At 36.1% G+C, this 17,813-nt stretch overlaps 1 protein-coding gene across 1 annotated transcript in view; it reads right to left on the minus strand.

Annotated features, from left to right (window-relative positions):
* FHIT (fragile histidine triad diadenosine triphosphatase) overlaps window positions 1-17,813 on the minus strand; it is a 1,742,917-nt gene that overhangs the window by 1,146,601 nt on the left and 578,503 nt on the right. Inside the window, exon 4 of the mRNA XM_056805423.1 lies at window positions 12,870-12,935. The gene's annotated coding sequence lies outside the window, so the exon portion shown is untranslated. The remainder of the gene's footprint in view (window positions 1-12,869; window positions 12,936-17,813) is intronic.

The following is a 17,813-nucleotide window of genomic DNA, read 5'->3' on the forward strand; positions in this document are numbered from 1 at the left end:
TAGAAGTGACCTCAGAAGTCATCCAGTCTAACTCTCTCTCCTCTGGCTTTTTTTTTTTTCAGATCGATATGCATGTGTGTGTGTATAGATATATACACACACATGTATATGTATGTATTGTGCATACACAAACACACTACACACATACATGTTTATGTCCAACATGTGCATATGTACATGTCTCCACAAATTCATGTACAAATGCATGTGTATATATGATATATAGTGGGTATATACACACAAATAAAATACAATCACTGACTTATAAAAGAAACCAGTTATATATAAAAGCAGTTTATATATAAATGTATATATATATAATCAATAAAAGTATGTTTTATATATATGGAGGGAATGGGAAATAAGTATATAATGCCTACTATGTGTCAGGCACCAATGGGCTAAAACTTTACAAATATCTCATCTGAGATTATATATACATATATATGTATTTATGTGAACCCTTACATAGACATTATATATGTGTATATGCATGTGTGTGGATATATATGTATATACAAAACTGTATGCATGTATGTATATATGTATATGTATACACCTACATATATAAAATTACACGTGTGTATGTATAATCTCCAACTCCAACCCCCAAAGTGCAGCTGCTAAATCAACAATCAGAGAACATGGACTGCCACTGAGGATGATTAGGTTCTTTCTCTGATACCATCACTCATGAGCCCCCATTGAGGATGTTCCTCCTAACATGGATCACCAATATTATGTTTCCAATGAGCAATAATTAGCCTTTATGAAGGAACACTTGGGAGGTTGAGTGTCTACCAAAGTTCAGCTCCCTCCCGAGCCTGAAGCACCTTATTCGTGGGGAGGGTGGACTCCAACTTAAAACAGTGGCTTCAAAATATTTTCCCCATCAAGTTTTCTGTTGGGTAGGACATAACTGAGATGCAACTTCTCCCTTGCTTCTAGGACATGGTGTCTCAAAAAATGGGCACACTCCCTGCTAGGGTGGGTCAAGCAAGTCACCCATCAGGACTAGCTTCTCCATGAATACAACCAATGCTGCTATTTGCTCTGGATGTTGAAAGGCCTTTTGATGGCTCTTCTGAATTGGTCCTTACAAGGTACATTTAAGGTCAAGAAAGAATGAACCACAACAGAGGCAGAAGATAAAGAGCTTCAGTGCTTTCATGGATGCAGGGCCACTAGGATGGAGACAAAGTTGTCCTATCAGTGAGCCACTGTTATTACTATTCTCTCTCCCTTTTACACACAATACTTCTTTTTCCTCTTTTCTCAAAAGAGACCAGGGAATAGAGATCCATTCAAACTCTTGTATGCTTCTTTAATTCTACCTCACTAACAAAATAAAAAAAAAATTCTTCTCAACACTATGTAGAAATCCTACAGGAAACAGAGAATACCTCTTCAACTCTGAATTAGGGAAGAATGAGAAAATTCCAAAAGCTGGCTCATTAAGTCTCCACATGAAATGGTGATAGGGAGAAGATACCATGCAAAGACTGGGATCTCATTGGCCAATTTCTAACCCATTTTATTCATTTATTAATATACAAGTATACATATATAATGAGTTGTTCTCAAAGCTAACTTTTAATTCTAAAATCTATAATCCCTTTGCCACTTTGGATACGCAATGATTACTCTTATTTCAGCTCTGTGACTACTCTCTGATGGGAATAAAATATTGTAGTGATAGAGTGGAGGGTAGCCACTATGAAATGATAGGGAACTAGGATTGATATCTCAGTTTGGGCAGCAGATTAAAGAATTGCTATAGGCTATAAGGAGCTGTCAGATTTAGAAGTGTCCATAAATAACTCCTATTAATAGCTTGATAGATTTGTGATTTCATGGATTTGCATACTCTCTCTAATAGATAGCAATCCATTTGTACCTTATCATCCTATTTGATTCTTGTACAAGTCCTCCTATTAATTATCCATTGGTGGCTTTCCTTTAAATTGAGAATCCCTGATTTTTTTTTACTTTCAATAATTGCTTTTATATATAACTGGTTTCTTTTATAATTTAGTGTATTTTATACTATGCATTTAAAAACCCTGAGTGGGGGTCCATAGGTTTCACTAGACTGCTAATGGGGTCTATGACAAAAAGGTCAAGACCCTCTATGTTAAAGGAAGCTTTTGTGATTCCCAAGATGCTAGTGTTCCTCTCAAGTAATCTTGCATTTATTCTTATGTGTATTTTACATATATTAATATAGGCACATGACCATTTGAAGAAAATATAAGCTTTTTTGAGGGCAGTGATCACTTCATTTTTATATCACCAGAACTTAGAACACAGGCACATAGTCAGCACTCATTAAATGTCTGTGGAATGATTAATTATAAAACTGAATTCCATGTTCTTTTCACTATGTGACAGGCAAATATTGAGTATTCAGTGCTAGGTATTTGGGAAGGGGATGAAGTTCCAATAAAAAGAGACATGGAACTAGATCCTTTTCTATCTCAAGTCAGACTTAGGAAGACAATAAGGGAGAAAAGAATAAGTCACCAATCTCTACTCCATCATATTTTTCTCCAGAATGACCAGTTTCAGGCAATTTTAAGGAACTAGACTATATCCCAGTTGGCCCTATGAATCATGAGAATATAGCTGCATACATAGGTTAGGCAATTACAAGGTCAGACTAACAAAATCAAAAGACTCAAAATCTGGAATCTGAATAATCCATGGTAGTTTTCAAAGGGAAAGGGAAAACACATTTATCAAGTGTTGACTATTTGCCAGACACTGTGCTAAGCCTTTTACAAATATCTCATTTGATCTTTATAATAACTCTGGGAGATAGGTGCTATTATTAGTATCATTAACTATAATAATTGTCATTATTAATATTGTGATAATATTAATATTAACTGTAAAATGGAGACCTTTAACAGTTGAGGAAACTAAAGGAGACAAAGCTTAAAAGACTTGCCCAGAGAGGCAGGTAGGTAGGTTAGTGGATACAGAGTCAGGCTGAAGATCCTGGGTTCAAATCTAACCTCAGACACTTTCTATCTGTGTGACCTTGGGCATATCACTTAAACCCCATTGCCCAGCCCCCATCACCTTTCTTCCTTAGAACCAATTTGATTCTAAGAAGGAAGGTAAGGGTTAAAAGGAAAGAGACTTGGTTAAGGTCACACAAGTCAGGCATGTCTGATGAGACCAGATATGAATTCAAGTCTTCTTGACCCCAGGACCAATGCTTTATACACTATGTCACCTTGCTGTCAGAGAACATCCTCAGATCTCAAGACAGAAGAATAAAGATGGCAGAATTTCCAAAACTGTCCATGGCAACATTTTTGCTCCAGTAAACAGCATCTAGGAATATGTAGGGGATGGTTCTCCTGTATTCTGCCTTGGCCAAACCACATATAGAGTATTATATATGGTTCTGGGAGATATAAGAAGGACATTGACAAGACAGTGAGGGTCCAGAGAAAAACAGCTGGCCAAATGAAAGGCCTTGAGTTCACTTCAAATGAACACTGGCTGAAGAAGTTGGAGATGTTTAACCTGGAGAAATTTATATTATTTGGGGATCAACTGCTTAATTAGAGAAGACTCAAGGGATCTCTCATTTAAAAAAAAGGTGAACTAGATGAGTTCTGCTTGGCTACATTTTGTCTTGGTGTAAAGGCTGGATGACATGCTGTGGCATAAGTTGGAGAGGGGGCACTTTTTTAAAGTTATGGGTCAGATGAGATATCTTCAAAAGCCTATTCCAACTCCCAAAATCAGTGATTTTCTGAACATCTCTCTATGTGTACTGGGGGTGGGGATCATGAACCAAAACTTGACAGGTCTCAGAGAGGAAGGAAAAAGATAAAGAGAAGCACCACTTCCTCTCCCAGGCAGACCTGCCACAGAGAAGATGAAGTTGGATTAATGTCCAGAGCTGAAAGGTAAAGGGGAAATCCCCATTCAATCTCTGTTTTCTGTTCTCTTCCCTGGATGAATGTTATCTTTACCTCCTTAGTACATTTGAAGAATGAGATGTTTAGTTCTTCTGTAATTTATAAGATCTATTTATTGTTTGGAGATTCAGGATTGGTAGATTTAGGGAAGAGGGAAAAGTAGGAAGCCCCTAACAATATTTCAACCTAAATTCCCCTCAGGGATTGAGGGCTCAGGTCTGAGTCCCTGAAGATGTGTAGTCAGATTGGTGTAATTTCCTAATATAGAGATACAGTTTTTGAAGATATCAATGGAAAATCTTCCAGGTGGATAGTCTTGTCTTCTCCAAAGGGAAAAAGTCTCTATCCACCACTATTGAGGAAAAATTGGTAATCTAAGTCCTTCAGATCAATGAAGGATCACAGCAGGTTAAATTCAGTTAGGTTGCTCTTTTCCCTTTCAGTTCAGAGGGGAATAAACTCCTTCTCAACTGTCCATCTGCTTTTCTTGACTAGAGGTTCTAGTCCCATCTCCCATTGTTAGCCAAAGTTCCATTTCTTTCCTGCACGAGGTTTCCTTGTAAATCAAGTCCTTGCAGTGCAGTCTGTACCTCTCTCATCCACATATGTTTCTCTGATTTTTATATTATGGAAACTCAAAACTGCCTAGTCAACTCCTCATGTTTAAAATATATATTTTTTGTGAGTGTGTGTGTGTGAGAGAGAGAGAGGGAGAGAGAGAGAGAGAGAGAGAGAGAGAGAGAGAGAGAGAGAGAGAGAGAGAGAGAGAGAGAGAGAGAGAAGAGAGAGAGAGAGATCCCAGTATTCTCACTCCCTGGACCAGAGGGCAGAGTCACATCTTTCAGACAGCTTGAGACAACACAGAGATATCAAGATACTGATAGAACATTTTAGGGAAAAGGGTGGTATCTATTTAGAATTGATAGTAAAAAAGGACCTAAGGAAAGTCCACCTTCTCATTCTGCAGATGAGGTAACTGAGACCACAAAAAGGACTTAGTCACTTGAACAGTTTCATACAGGGTCATATCTAAGAAAGTTTCAAAACTCAGGGATTTCTGAATCCAGGTCTGGTGCCTCTTTCCTTGCAATCATGTCTCACTGTCCCTTCTTCTTACTGTCTATATACTGTGTACCGAGTTGGTAAAGATTCTAGGGGACAAAATTTATTAACTCCTCCAGTGTCTGGAAATAGTGCTGAATTTGGGTCAAGGGATCAAGTATCCCTCTGGTCTTGTCTGCAAAATAGAGGAAATGGAACTCATCATCTTTGGTAATATACCAGTTCTAAATCTCTGCCCTACAAAGCTGTGTGAAAATATTTTAGCACATTTTCTCTTTTATTCTATCAGTAGGCCTATGTCTGATGGACTACCTTCCATTTCTAGGGCACTAATTGAATTCCCCGTTCCTAAGATGGCCCTTCTCTCTAATTCATTTTAAATCAACACCTCTATCCTAATAGGAACTCTATAGACCCAAGCTTATGTGTAAATGAAAGTATAAATGCCCCTATGATCTACAACATGATCTATTTTTAAATTAACATCCAAAATTTGATAAGATGAACAGTATTCAAAGGAGAGCAGCCAAGATGGTGAAGGGCTTTTAGGTTATGCTATATGAGGACTCATTGGAGGTAGAAATGCTTAATTTGGAGAAAAAAAATCAAGACGCACATAATAGCTGTCATTGGATGGTAGATAGAGCACCAGGACCAGAGTCAGGAAGACCTGATTTCAAATCTACCCTCACAGACTTTTAGCTCTATGACCCTGAGAAAGTCAATTAATCCTGTTTGCTTCAGTTTCATCATCTGTAAAATCTGTTAGAGAAGGAAAAAAAGTGGCATACTGCTCCAGTATCTGCCAAGAAAACCCTAAATGGGGTCATGAAGAGTTAGACATGACTAAAAACTGAGGTACAATAAAAATCTTAGGAAAATGGATTAGACTTGATCTGTGTGGTCAAAGAGATCAGAACAAGGTGCTATGGTCTGGATTTTCATGGAAGCTAATTTAGTCTTGATTTCAACAAAATTTTTCAATTACATGAACTACCACAAAATGGAATGCCACTCCTCTACCTTGGGAGAGAACATTTCCCTCTTTGTTGGCAGTCTTCAAGAAGACCACTCATTGGATACTTTATACATTGAAGTCATTTTATACTTTATAGTGGACATCCTTGTTCATGTATGGGTTAGAGTAGGTGACTATTCAGGTAAATTCTAAGTTAGAGTCTGTAATTTCATGGAATGGTGTTTTTTTTTTAAATAAAAGGTATTTCACTATAAGAAATAATAAGCAAGATGATTTCAGAAAAAGCTGAAAAGATCTAAGGGAACCAATGCAGAGCAAAATAAGCAGAACTGAGAGAACATTGTACATGATAATAGAAATATTGGACCATGACTATCTGTGAAAACTTGGCTACTCTCAGCAATGCAATGAACTGGGACAATCCTGAAAGACTCGTGACAGGTAATGCTGTCCACTTCTAGGGAAAAGAACTGTTAGAGTCATCTTTGGTATTATTTTGGTATATTTGGTATTTTGTATGAGTGTGCTTTTACAACAATGACCAATATAGAAGTGTATTTGCATGACAATTTGTTGAAAAAAACAAAAGAAGAAAAGAAGAAGTATTTAGGGTTTGCTGAAAACATCATGGTGGTGGAGATAGTTCAAGGACAAGACTGGTATCATTCTTTGGGGGATTCTAGAGTGATAAAAACTTGGATATCATTGGAGTCCCTTGCTTTATCACATTTTTATCATCATATTTTTCTTCTTCTTTAGCTAACTGTCCTGTGTCTATTCTTTCTACCTCCTCATGGCTTATGTCACTTCACAAGAGATGAAGTATATTTTGCATTGGGATTTAGTAGCTAAAGCAATGCCAAGCAAAAAGTATAGCCCTTCCTGGATGGTCTGAACCATCTTGCTGTATCTGGGGAAGGTGAACTGCATACTATCCAACTTTGCTTGCCATGTTCCATTCCCAAAGCAGTGGTTACAAATTTGGGTTTACAAGGAGCACAATAAATTCATCAGAAAATTGGACATCAGCAAGCTTAGTTTTGTAGCAAAATTGTCTCAAATAGTGGCTACTGTAGCTAATAGGACTAATTATGGTTGGCATCAACCAATTAATAATTATTAAACAACTAATACATGCCAGCAACTGTGCTAAGCACATAAAAGATAATATGGCTTTGATGGATTTGGATTGACAGCTTTGATGTGGGAGGACTGAGGTGTGAAATATCACTTGAATGTATGGGAACCATGCCCTGGTCAACCGACTAGGAATAGAGTCAATTGTTTCAGGGTTAATGTCACTGTATTCATAGTCAATAGATAATCACCGATTATAGTGGCCAACTAAAGCCAAATCATTGACTATTGTGCCTCTCTCTCCAAATAGTTCTCAAATCATGTTGACTTCCTTTGTATCCTATCAACAAAAGGAAATGGCATCAAAAGTCCAATTCTCCTCAGTGTTGTTCCACATCAGAATAAAATGAGTCAGAGCCCTCTGCTTTAAGGGGAATGAGAAAAATAAGGGAAGTAAGATACTGTGGGATATAATTTCAGAAACCTCTAGAGCACAATCATGTAGCTCATGTCCATCTAGTTGGTGGTCTAACTGATGAGGTGCCTGGCAATCAGTCGGTGAAACTGGAGAGATGGGGTCAAGACAATCAGATGTTAATATAAACAGCAGCTATTCCTATTAGAAAGTGCACGGTATCTTTGGATACAGTAGCTGTTCTTTTTTCATAATTTAGCTCTACCAAGATTAAGAAAATAAATGTCATTTCCAGTGGGATGGAGGATTTATTTGTGAAATTCAGTTTAAGAAACTTCAGGTACTGGAAATACAAAGACAAAAGATGACAGAACCTCCCCTGAAGGAGTTTACAATGTACATGAAAAATAATAAAAGGATGGTTTGGTTCAGTGTGGAAAAAAAATACAAGGTAAGCTTGTTGTATTTGGATATTAGCATGAGATACAAAAGACGGACAGGACTTCAATAGAGCTCAAACATATTCTTGGAGACATACTCTACAAATTACTGTACCATAAACTTTGATATCTTATAAAGTAGAAAACATTCAACAAACTATAAAACTTTACCATATTATGTACCTACTATGTGCCAGGCAACATGTTAAGTATTGGGGAAACCAACAGAATGAAGCAATTGCCACTTACAAGAAGAGAGAAATCAAAGGGAGGAATATTTTTTACACTATAGCCCTTCAATACCCCATCATATATCGAAAATAAACTCTTAAAATAAATCTGATAGATATATTAAAAAATCCAGTGTGTCCCCCTTCTATTTGCTATTGTTCTTAGGTCATTTTTCAGTCATGTCTGACTGCATGATCTTATTTGGGTTTTTCTTGGTAAAGATGCAAAAGTGATTTACTATTTCCTTCTCCAGAACATTTGACAGATGAGGAAAATGAGGCAACAAGAGTAAAGCAACTTGCCTGGGATTATACAGCTCTTAAGTGTCTAGGGCCAGATTTGAATTTAGGAAGATGAATCATCCTGACTCTGTGCCTGGCACTCTACCCACTGAACAACCTAACTGCCCATATTTGTATGGTCCCTTTCTATAATTATCACAATGAGCCCATCATTGATGATTTGACAATATTAAAGCCCCATAATGCTCTTTGAATGGTCTTGTTCCAGATGATGAGATAGATGAGGAGCCATGATTTTGACTTTAGGCCACCTAAATCCTAGCTAGATTTGGAAGAGACACATTTTTTTGAATAGTCACTCCTTGACCATAAACCCTTCTTTTTTCTGAACAAATCTTTCTCAATACTCCCCTAGAGTAAGATGAAGTGGTAACATGGCTACTTGTTATTCATAGCCTTTGGTCCATGACATCTCTACTCTCACATAAAGTCACTGTAATAAGGAACCATGAAGCACACAGAGACTAGCAGTTCATTTCACCTGGATGACTGGCCAGAAGTTGGATAACAGAAACTTTGGGTTTCATTTTATACTCATGATTCATGGGATAGAGCCTTTTAAGGGAGACAGGACCTGATCTAGCTCTTGTTGGGAGAGAATTGGGATTCATGAGAAGTCTATCATGGTCTGTAGTTCTGTTGGTAAATAAGTACATTACAAATCTGCAATAATTAGAAACATTGTTTTATAGTAGTAATTAATTTTGATTTCCTTTTATAAAAAGTGGATATTATTTATAAGAGCCAGTTCTTTGAAGAATTCAATAAGTCATTCATCCTTAATCAGGAGAGTCAGGTAGTCACTTGAGTTCCCTTCCAGTGTTCAGCTCCTTTGTAAATATTTGGGAAGTGAAAAGACCCGAATGCATCTTACAGGTTATTTTACTTCATTTTTTATTTTTAAATTACTCTAGATCATTGGCACTGACATTTAAGTATATATCACATGGGATATTATGCCGTAAGAAATTATGGATATAAGAAATTCAGAGAAACATGGGGAGATTTATAGAGATATGACAAGAAGAATAGACAGTATGTAAAATTTCTATTATTATAATCAATTAATACATAATTAAATATTTAGTATTATTAATGAAAATTAAAAGTTCACAAAGGGAAACTTGAAGCCTGTGTGATTTTAATAATAAATTTTTTATTTTTCTTTTTATTCATTCATTCATTCATTTATTCATTCATTCATTCATTTATTTATTTGTTTGTTTGTTTGTTTGTTTGTTTATTTATTTATTTAATATAAGACCCTTACCTTCCATCTTGGAATCAATACTGTGTATTGGTTCCAAGGCAGAAAAATGGTAAGGGCTAAGCAATGGAGGTCAAGTGACTTGCCCAGGGTCACACAGCTAGAAAGTGGCTGAGGCCAAATTTGAACCTAATACCTCCCATCTCTAGCCCTGGCTCTCAATCCACTGAGCTACGCACCTTCCCCCAATAATAAATCTTTTAAATAGAGAATAAAAAAGATTTCATCTCCCTCAATGCAGAAATAGGGGACTACAGAGACAACAGATGACAGTACAGTTCATATATCTAGTGAATGTGGTTCTTTTTATTTTTCTCTAAATATAACACAGTCTCTAGTTTGGGTTTATCTTTAGCTTAGTTAATCTCCTTTACCTGATCTCCCTGAGATTTGAAGTTTTTTGCTCACCAAGTTCTTGAATCTTTAGAGGGTTTAATATGATCATTGTGAAGTTTGAGAACGACAGAGAAGTAAGGAAGGAGGAGGAGACAGAGCTTCTGACCAGAGTGAGTAAGGAAACCCTCCATAATATTGTTTCAACTTGAGAACTCATTAAAACAATAACAACTTTCAGTCCCAGAGAGCTGATCTAAGGGTCTGCCCCTTACTTTTGGCCCCAGGTAATCACAGACATGATCCAGAATCAGGTTTATCCTGGAAGATATGTTACCTTTGTTACAAGAAAATATGTTCAGCACAATGGGAAAAACTAGAAAGCAGTTCAGTAGAAAATATGTATAGACCAGCATTTCATACCATATGCTACCCTAAGTTCTAAATGGACTCAAACACAGATGACTCTGTGATCTTATCAGTTGGAGAGTTCCCTCTCATAATGAAGATCTCAACAAATCCATGCCAGCCTATTCTTTACAACTCTTGTTCATATCCACCCACAGTGGGAAAGAATCAAGATAATATTTTAGTAGCCTTCCTTGTTTCCCCCTGACATTGTGACAGTACCAGTGTAGGACCGACTATCCATCATAATTCTTGCCAAATAACCAACCATCTTCTCTTGGTATCTTACAGTTCCTTGATGTTCACTCCTCTTAAAGGACTAATAGACAAGATATCTAAGGAGGGAACGATAACAAAGATGGAAGAAAAAAGTAACACTTTGTTAATACTATTTTTTAAAATGACCAAGATAGTTGTACTTACAGCTAACCTGTATAGCTACTTGAATAAGTATTTGGGAAAAAAACCAAATACAACAAAAAATATGAGACTCAGATATACACAAATCAAAGAGATACTCAATGAGGTTATTAGTAAATAAAAAAGGTTTTCATAATCATTATTCAACAATGGAAAATATAATTTTAGAGAAGCTGAAAAATGTAGAGAACATAAGATCTACTGTCTTCAATATTGTTCAATTAATAAAAAGATTTGATTCAGGAGAACAAAATGTCACTTTACAAGCTCTAAGTTGATCTATATCTAAAATTACTCTCTCTCCCCCCCCCTCCCTAAATATATATATGTACATATATATATATATATACTAAAATATGAAGAGAGAGTGAGATTAAAATATAAAGTATTATATCATCACCACAGGAGAGGTATGAGGAGATACAAGTATGGCCAAAGTGAGAATTATTAACCATTCCCAACACATATAAGCTCAAAGTATATGGACAGATTTTTTTAGAAATTTCAAGCTTTTAGCAGACGTATAAAAGTTTGGTCTATGTCACTAATAAGATGATAAATAAAACTTAAGATGATGCTTTGGTTTTCCTAACATCCAGAAAAATTACAAAAGATCAAAAATAGAAAAAGTCAATGGCTTAAAGGTTCCAGGTACACAGACACATTATTGATGGAGTTGTGAACATTTTGGGAAATGACTTGAAATTACACAAGAAAAGTCACTGAAGTGCTGACAACTCTTGGCTCACAGATCATAGTGCTGTGAATGAATATACCAGAGATCCCATAGATAGCAAAGTATTCATGTAATACTTTTTTGTGGTAGCAAAAGAAGATGGGTTCCCATTGAAAATTATGGTATAAGAATATAATGGAATGGAGGGCAGTTAGGTGGCTTAGTGTTTAGAAAGCCAGATCTGGAGAGAGGAGGTCCTGGGTTCAAATCTGACCTCAGATCCTTCCTAGCTGTGTGATCCAGGGCAGGTCACTTCACTACCAATGCCTAGCCCTTACAATTCTTCTGCCTTAGGATCAATATATAGTATTAATTCTAAGATGGAAGGTAAGGGTTTTTAAATTAAAATGATATATAAAATGGAATGCTATTGTCCATTAAGAAATAATGACTACAGGGGGCAGCTGGGTAGCTCAGTGTGTTGAGAACTAGGCCTAGAGATGGGAGGTATTAGGTTTAAATCTGGCCTCAGACACTTCCCAGCTGTGTGACCCTGGGCAAGTCACTTGACCCCCATTGCCTACCCTTACCACTCTTCTGCCTTGGGGCCAATACACAGTATTGACTCCAAGACGGAAGGTGAGGGTTTAAAAAAAAAAGAAAGAAAGAATGACTATGAAGACTGTAGAAAACATGGGAAAACTTTTTGCAAAATAATATACAGTGAGTAAGGCAAAACCAAGAAAATAAGATCTACAATGATTATAATAATGTGATTTTAAAAATAGTAAAAGGAAGTAAAAAAATGTGTAATTGTAAATAGCGATTTTGATCACTACAAAAAGATAAGGAAGTATACTGCCCTTCTTACACTGATGAGGTGGTGGCCCAAGGGAGTAAAATATCACATACATTTTCAGATGTTGCTATGTCAGATGGTTTTATTTCACTATTAATTTATCACAAGACATGGGGCCACTGAGTGGTTATGGGACTGTTTCTATATGTGACTATTATGTAATAGCAAAAGAAATAAATGGAAATTACTGAGAAAAAATATGTAATACATGTATAAATATATCTAAGCATATACATATATCAATCAATCAATCAATATTGATTAAGTGCTTATTATATGCCAGGCACTGAGCTAGGTGCTCCGGATGTGAGTACAAAGAATGACATAAACTCTCTGTAGAAAACTTGCATTTAAATAGAGGAAGCAAGTTCCTATAGAATATGGAACTTAATAAATAAAAAGTGAACAAAGACAAATATATACAAAGTAGTTAAATAAAAGACTCTGTTCTATTTAACTTACCAAAATATTGTGTAAAAGAAATTTGATGTCCAGCAAGCCTGGTGAGGCTTTTTAGTTCTTTAAAACCTAAAAAAAAATTAAAAAGGAAACAACTGAGAAGTTATACTTTGCCAAAACAAAATGGAATTCAAGCCTCAAGCAATTTGAGTTCAGTTTAAAAATTAAAACCTACCAAGTCAGAACAAATACTCCGCCAACACAAAGGACTCAGCAATGTTCATAAAAAGCTCCAAATTGCTATCTGGAAATAATATCCCCACTGGACAAAATTCCCTTTCCCCCTTTATTTCTCCCCCACTGTTAAATTACAAAAAAAAATCATGATTCATGAATATAAATTCTTCTTGGCTTGTTAAATCATACATTGGAATATTCATTCCAGGACCTCAGCCAAATGAGAATACATAGATAATGATGATTTTACAAGAAGTGGTTCCAATATTCAGGCTTTCAAGATTGTCAAATGAAAGGCACTATAAAAACACAGTGTTATTATTTCAAACACCCAGGAAAACTGCAATCAATGATTAGCCATAACAATTAAGCCAACAATAATACATCTGGAATAAACTCCACGGTAATATGTAATTCATGCTTAATAGTTCAAATTAATTCACCACGAAGGGTTTAGACAGACAAGTTAGAAGCTGGATGGCACCAAAATTCCCATTACCTTGCTCTTCAAAAGATATGATAAAAATATAAGAAGGAATTAAATGAGGATATAATGGGGGAATGGTAAATAGGAAGGGCTCTTTGATTATTTGTTAATGGATAACTCTTAGGTGTAAGAATCGAGAATAAAAAAATTGCCATATCTTCCAAGAAGGCTGGAAGAAATCATTGAAATTGGAGACATGAGTAAGAGTGAGTATGTAACAGTGGAGAGAATTTTGAATCCAGAATCTGAGGAGATAACTTCAGATTCCACCTCTTCAACTTACTACCTATATATTTGACCTTGGGCGACTTCAGTTTTGAGACCATCAATCTCCAGATATAGGAAATGAGGTAGTTGGTCTGGTGGCCTTTAAAGTCCCCTTCTAGCTTGATCTCAGGAGCTGGTTCCTAAAAAGTAAGGGGCACCTCTTGTTCCATCCCCTCAGTCACCCATCAGGCCAGTTTTTTCTTCCACACAGGTTCTAAAAAGCATTGAGACATTCAGGAAGCTAATAAAGAAAGTGGTATTTGTGTGGCAGCTGCTGAAAAGATTCAATTAAATTGGTGACCTCAATGACAATGCTGGCTCCCACTCATCACTGAACAGATTCACCAAATAACGATCAATCTTCCACTTCACCTTGTTCCTCTAGATATTCTCTAAGCGACTTAACTAATCAGCTTTATATAGCCCAGTAAAAACATCTAGATAGGTTTGATTCTTTTTTGTACTAACCATCGATGAATAGTTGAGTGCCTACAAGATGCAGAATGGTACACAAAGAGAACACTGTACCCTGTTTTTCCTTAATTGCCCATCACATTTTTCAAAATTTGACCTAATGTTATTATTGTCTAGCCTAGAAATTTATCATGATAGCTATAAGATACTCTCATTTTAAGTTATGCTTTTGATGTCGATCATTTTTGTGTTGGGGGGGGGGGACAGAAAAAATACTTTTGTGAAAAGAAAGAGACTTTTATTACCTGGCAACAAAGGGAGGATATTGACTCTTAGTGAGGGAATACTTTGATACCTGAAAGATATTGGAAAAGAACTATAGTGTAATTTTAAAGAAACTGCTACAATATGTCTATGGAAAAATACAGTTTGCAGGCAGTATTTTAGTGGGTTTGATCAGAAAATGAATTTTGGTATCAATACAAAGACTTAAATAACTTTGTAAGAGTCGTGACACTTACATGTGAATGCTTTAATGGATTAAAAAGAAAGAACTTTTATTTTTTTAATTGAAAAATTTGAGTACAAAGATTCACAATTTCAATAGAACAAAATAGTGCCAGTGACGGGTATGGTTAAGAGACTGAAGAACCCAGCAGAAGAGGGAAAAAAGAAACGTAAATTAGTAAAGTAGAAACTCTTAGCTGACAAAAGGCTTCAGTTATACTGGAGACTCAACCTCCCTGAGTAAATGCGCCAATTCCAGATACTGCTTTTGAGCTTCTTTTAGCGTTTATGCAAAATTCCTCAGAGCTTCATGTATGCTTTTCTGCCCTCCCTTTTTTGAGAGAGAAAAGCAAAAAAAGGAAAAAAAACAGACAAAGACAATGACATTTAATTGATGTCATAAAACCCTTGTCGGTAAATAGCTGAGTTTGGTATATCCTATTTAGAGATGAGCAGTCTGTTTAACTTATCCAGATTAAAAAGTAAGTGGGTTGTTTTTTTTTAACAGTCCTTTTAATAATAATGATAACTTGAAAGACTTAGTATAAATGCTGTCAGTTGAGGAGGAGAAGAGAAGGTGATTTATTATCAAATGAGGTATTATTTGTAAAAAACTTAGTATAGTGTCTGATCCTTCATAAGCATTTAGTAAATTATTCCATCCTCATATTATTTCCCTCAAGACAAATGGTTATATTTAAGATCTAAGTATCACCATCATTTTGAGTGGACAATTTTTGTATACATGGAAATGCACTGATGGGGACTCCAGAGCAACACTAAGAGAATTTTACTTTATTACATAGAGGTCTTCTGGGAATGCAGTCCTTCCAATGTCAAAGCACAAAGAGTAAGAAAGTGTCAATACACCTCTGTGGAACACCTGAGATGCTTCATAAAGGGGGAAGACATAACCACTATTTCATTGACACTTATACAAAAATCTTCATGACAGGGGAAATATATGTCATTGAGGGCAGTGACATTAACTCAGCATGTACTTTTCATCATATAGGCACCAAATGAGTGTTCATTGAATTGAACCAAATCACAGTTCATGCTTAATCCACTGGACCTGGGGGAGAGGGGATTCCTTTTAATCAACTCCAATGATCTGATGACACTGGCAGCTCCAACCCTCAACTTCTGCAAAATTGGATATCTTTGTTGATTTAAAATTGTCCTATTTTTGTTGATGTTTTGTTTTCATATTGCTTTCATTTCTGAATATCTCTCCCTCTCACCTATGCAGAAAGCCATTCCTTACAACACTGATTAAAGGAGGGAGAAAAAAAGCATTTTAGTAAAACAAGCCAACATATCAATGATAAGAGAATATTCCACACCCATATTCCTCAACCTCTGCATGGTTCCCTATTTCTGGGAAGTTCTGCCTAATTTGTAACACAGACCAATATCACCAAATATAGGATTCAAATAAGAAAGAGACCACTAGGATGAAGGAAACATCAGACAATGGGCCAAAGAGATTCCAATAGTGATCCCTGGGGTATAATATCTTTTATTCACAAAGTGCTTTACATATTTTTCTCATTTATGTCTAATGATTTACTAACAGTTATTTCCTTTATTTTTAAGATCAATGGGGGCCTCTGAGAGGACAAATGACTTGTCGAAATCACATAGCTAGTAAACATCAGAATCAGAACTTCTCTAAGAGGGAGTATTCACCAGAGAAGGGGAATGAAGCTGAGAAATGAAAGCTAATGTGAATTGTATACATTTTATAATGTTTGGAATTTATTTGGGCACCATATGCAGGTAAGTGAATACATAAAAGCATCCCACTTAGTTTAGAATATTAGAATACTACTCTACTCCATGACTAGAGTGCTCTCTTGTCTTGTCTTCACCTCCAAAACCCCCTAGTTTCCTTTAAAGTGAAGTTCAGATGTTGCCTCCTACATGAAGCCTGTCTAGACTTCTCTAGCTATTACTGCTCTCTTTCCTGAAATTACTTTGTATTTTCTTGTTTCTATATAAATTGCATCATTACCAATAGAATTTAAAATCCATTATGGCAGGGAAAATTTGTGATTGCTTTGTTCTTTTGTCTTTGTTTTCTCAGTGCCTAATACATATTTTTCTTTTTAAAACCTTTGTCTTCAGTCTTAGAATTGGTAGATTCCAAGCTTAGGTAATGGGGGTTAAGTAACTTGCTTAGGATCACACAACTAGGAAGTGTCTGAGGTCAGATTTGAACCTAAGAACTTCCCATAACCAGGTCTAGCTCTCAACTGAGCCATTTGGCTGTCCTCATCTTTCTTTATTATTCCCCCCACCTTGAGCCCTTACCTTCTGTCTTAGAATCAGTATCATCAGTTCTAAGGCATATGAGTGGGTAGGGCTAGTTGATTGAGGTTAAGTGACTTGCCCAAGGTCACACAGCTAGAATTTGTCTAAGGTCACATTTGAACCCAGGATCTCACATCTCTAGGTCTAGCTCTCTATCTACTAAGCCATCTAGCTTAGTACATATCTTTCAGTCACTTAACAAGCACTTCCTGTGTGCCAAACACTAGAGATACCAAAAAAAGGCATATAGTAGGCATTTAACAAATTCCTGGAGTACTGAAATGAGCTGGACTGAACTGAATTAGCAGAAGACATTTCTAGTTCTAGTTAAAGTTGACACAGAATGGTTAATATCCACAAGTCAGAAAATGATCATTCCTTTCCATGTTGGTGACTTAATAGGTTTTGTCAATACTCCAAAAATTGCATTAGTGACTAACTGATGGAGTGAGTCAATTAAAACTGGATTAATCCAGAAAAAAAAAAGCCAACTACTTCCAATTGGAGACTAAATGAATCCATTACGATGGATGTTATTAATTTTCCCAAATGCCTGCTCCTTCTTAGTACATGGTAAATGGCAAGGGCAGATAACCAGGAAAGAGCATAATTGGGTAACAGGTTAAGACTTAGCCCCGTTTTCTTAAAGCACTTAAAGTATGCTGTTTAATTGAAGACAAAGATGGCAGTGTCAGATGAGTCCTGAGAAAGAATGGATGAGAGATTGGAAATCAGAGCTCTAGATTTGTTTAGTTAGATCTGTTATTATTAATAAGTAG

This window comes from Monodelphis domestica, chromosome 7, assembly GCF_027887165.1.
Source record: "Monodelphis domestica isolate mMonDom1 chromosome 7, mMonDom1.pri, whole genome shotgun sequence".
Lineage (NCBI taxonomy): Eukaryota > Metazoa > Chordata > Mammalia > Didelphimorphia > Didelphidae > Monodelphis > Monodelphis domestica.